Genomic DNA, 3,751 nt, shown 5'->3' with positions numbered 1-3,751 from the left:
CTGCCGCAGCCTCGAGACCGCGGAATTGGCGGCCGAGCCAGCTTTGCACCTGGGGACCCTCCCGCGCGGTCCTCCTCCCGGAGAGCCTCGGGGCCCAGCCACGCTCAGGCCCTCGGAGGGGTTAGTGCCTTTCCTTTGTCTCCTTCCCCCTCCCTCCTCCTGCTGGGAAATCTGATAAGCTCGGAAAGCTGAGCCCTGGTGGACCCGGTGGCCAGATTCTGCATCAGAGAACAGAGGCCATGTCCCCAAGGGGGTCACTCCACCACCAGCCGGCCTTCCGAAGCAATCCTTGCAGCGCCATTTAGACTAAAAAGAAAAAAAAGGGGCTGGGGATGTGGCTCAAGCGGTAGCGCGCTCGCCTGGCATGCGTGCGGCCCGGGTTCGATCCTCAGCACCACATACAAACAAAGATGTTGTGTCCGCCGAGAATTAAAAAATAGATATTAAAAAATTCTCTCTCTCTCTCCCACTCTTTCTAAAAAAAAAAAAAAAGAAAAAAAAGAAAAAAAATGTGTTGTTCATCTGAAGCTCGCGCGGCCCTACCTTAGGGACCACCGTGCTCGGTCCTGCAGACTGAGCCCAGGGCACTCACTGCACCGGGTCCACCTGATGCTTTGAACCCAGCCCCTGCTGCCCCTCCAGCCATTGTGGCTTATTTTAAAACGGACATGTTTCTTTCTCTTCCTCTCCCTGTCCTCCCCAGTCTCAGGGGAAACAGGATCACCTTTCTTCTGTCCTGAGCACCACCCACCATGGGAAGGAAGTCATCCAGACTTGGGGATGGCACCAGAAGATCTCAGAAATGACCCTCTCCTAAATTAACAAGTGAATTACAGCTCAGACCTAGAACACGTGGAAGGTGGCCTTTGAATCACCTCTTTAAAAGCCCCCTTGTTCCTGCTCATGGGCAGAATCCCAGCCTCTGGGACAGCAGTCCCCTGTGTTTCTCCTTTGCTTGCAAAGCAGTGAACCTTGTTTTTTCCTTTTTGTCAAAACTGTGTCCTCATTGTTGGATTGACACCAGGGACAAGGACCAAGTTTTTGGTAACACTACCACCCAGCTAATTCCTAGGCCTTCTATTTTTAATTTTAAAACAGAATCTCACTAGATTACCCAGGCTGGCCTCAAATTTATAATCCTCCTGCTTCAGCCTCTTGAGTCGCTAGGATTACAGCTGTGATTACAGGCTGGTGTCACTGTGCCCAGTTAAGGGCCATGACTTTTCTCAGTTCCATCTGTCCCTGGACAGAAACTGCATTGAGAAATTCTGAGGAATGAAATAAATTTATCTAAATCCATGTAGGAATAGGCCACACGGATCCCACTTTTATATATAATTATAATGCTCTAATTAAAAATTAAAAATAAACTGGGTGAGATGTTGCACTCCTGTAATCCCAGCTGCTCAGGTGGCTGAGGCAGGAGGGTGGAGAGTTCCAAAGCCAGACTCAGCAATTTAGCAAGGCCCTAAGCATCTTAGCAAGACCCTGTCTCAAAGTGAAAAATAAAAAGGTCTGGGGATGTGGCTCAGTGGTTAAGTGCCCTGGATTCAATCTCTGCTGCTAAAAAATAAGAAGTCGGCCAGGCACAGTGGCACCCGCCTGAAATCCCGGCGGCTGGGGAGGTTGAGATAGGAGGATCATGAGTTCAAAGCCAGTCTCAGCAATTTAGTGAGGCGTTAAGCAACGCAGTGATACCCTGTCTCTAAATAAAATACAAAATGGGGTTGGGGATGTGGCTCAGTGGTTGAGTGCCCCGGAGTTCCATCTCTGGTACCTGAATAAATTAATTAATTAAATAAACAATAAAAATAGAAGGAAGACCCAGTACCCAGTAGAGTAGAACAAGGAGGCCAGGGGAAGGGAGGCCGGAGGTACTAAGAAATGAGATTGATAAAATTCTGTTCCGTGTACTTGTTCGAGTCGAGTCTGCATAATGAATCCCACTTTGATGCTCCAATAAAAAAGAGATTTTTTTTTTTTCAAAAAGCCTCATTCAGGAAGGCAGGGGAGGGGAGGAAAATGCAGTCAGATGGGGATTCTGGGAAACGGTGGCCTCCCTCCCCAGTCCCCCAGCCCCTGGGGCCCTGTGAAGCTGAATGGCCACTTCTCTGCAGGATCCCAGCCAAGTTCTGCAAAAGCAGAAATGATCCAGGCACCTGCTTGAGAAGAGCCTTGCTTGAGGAAGCCACCCAGACAGCAGAGAAGACAGGAGCGCCAGCGCCACAGGAAACAGAAACAGAGAGGGGCCTGGCAGGCACTGCCGCCCCACGCCACCCCCAGGGTGCCCGCAGAGGGCCCCCCCCCCACGCTGGAGCCAGGCGGGCCCTTGGGGAGCCCTGGTCCTGAGCCCAGTGATTTGCCTCTTGGTGCCAGCCACACGGCCCCCCTTGTGCGCAGCTCCCTGTGTGCTGGTCCAGCCCCAGAGCAGGGGGCCTGGGACCTGCCCTTGAATGGGGACCAGTGCTACCTACCACTGCTGTCCTTCCTCTGGCTGACTGGCCTAGGCCCCAGGACCAGGGCCTGCCCTACCTCCCCTTGCCCTGGTCACTTCCCTCCCCTGCTACGCTGCAGGGCCCCTCTGGGTCCCGTGTCCCCAGCAGAGGCTCTCCCTGTTGAGCTGGGCTGGCAGGCTGGGGCCGGACCCTCCACACACTGTGCACAGAGCGACTCACACTGCAGAACCAACCGGAGGCCACCTCTGCCTGTCCTCTCCTCTGCCTCCCAGGCCTGGTTCCCTGAGACTCCCCCTGTCATACCCCCAGCCAGGACAGCCTGGGTATCAGGCCCGGGGCCTTACACATGCTGGGAAGGTAATCTAACACAGAGCAAAGTCCCAGCCTCCTCTCCCTTCCTCTCTCTCTCTCTCTCTCTCTCTCTCTCTCCCCCTCTCCCACCCGCCCTCTCCAGTATTGAGGACTGAACCCAGGGGCCCTCTACTGCTGAGCCACAACCCCAGCCCTTTAATAAAGCTTTTAGACCTTATTATATTTTATAAACACGACAGGTAGATGTTTGATCCCACAATATGAACCACATAAATGTGCACTTCATATTCTGTGGCCCGCAGTCTTCACCCTTGGTGTGAATTGTCACTGTTTCTGGGATTATCTGTGTTCTTCAGCACCTTCATGCTCCTGAAACTAATCACAAATGTGCACACATGTCAATTTTTTGCCCTCTGTTCCTTTAAATTAAAACCACGGAGCACAGGTTACTGAGGCAGGATTGCATACAAGCAGCGCCTTAAATAAGAAATGAGGCCCATTGTTCTCCGATGACCTGAAGTTCAGGGTTAGGTGGTGCCAACTGCTGCCATTGCACTAGCACACGCTACCCCTCTTTTAATTATTTAGTTATTTATTCTTGTACCAGGGATTGAACCCAGGGGTGCTTTGCTACTGAGCCACATCCCCAGCCCTTTTTATTCTTTATGCTAAAACAGGGTCTCACTAAGTTGCTGAGGCTGGCCTTGAACTTGCCATCCTCCTGTTTCAGCCTCCTGAATCACTGGGATTACAGGTGTGGACCACTGTGCCTGGTAGAAGGAATAGTCTCTAATGCTTTAGAGAACAATGGAATAAGAATAACTATGGTGACAAGAATTCATTGCGCTTTTCAAAATAGCTAGTAGAAGCCAGGTGGGGTGGCACACACTTGCAATCCCACCAGCTCCAGAGGCTGAGGCAGGAGGATCAGGAGTTCAAAACCAGCCTCAGCAATGGTAAGGTGCTTAACCATTCAAGGAGAC

At 51.7% G+C, this 3,751-nt stretch overlaps 1 long non-coding RNA gene across 1 annotated transcript; it reads left to right on the top strand.

The window, feature by feature from the left end:
* On the top strand, nt 1-995 carry LOC125612285. Its single transcript, XR_007342580.1, has 2 exons — nt 1-120; nt 704-995. It is a non-coding gene; the product is annotated as an uncharacterized LOC125612285 (long non-coding RNA).
* Nucleotides 996-3,751: the final 2,756 nt, after the last annotated feature.

Source organism: Marmota marmota, unplaced genomic scaffold (assembly GCF_001458135.2).
Source record: "Marmota marmota marmota unplaced genomic scaffold, marMar, whole genome shotgun sequence".
NCBI classification, from domain to species: domain Eukaryota; kingdom Metazoa; phylum Chordata; class Mammalia; order Rodentia; family Sciuridae; genus Marmota; species Marmota marmota.
Note: the sequence above shows the minus strand (reverse complement) of the source record. Positions and strands in the feature narration are given on the sequence as shown.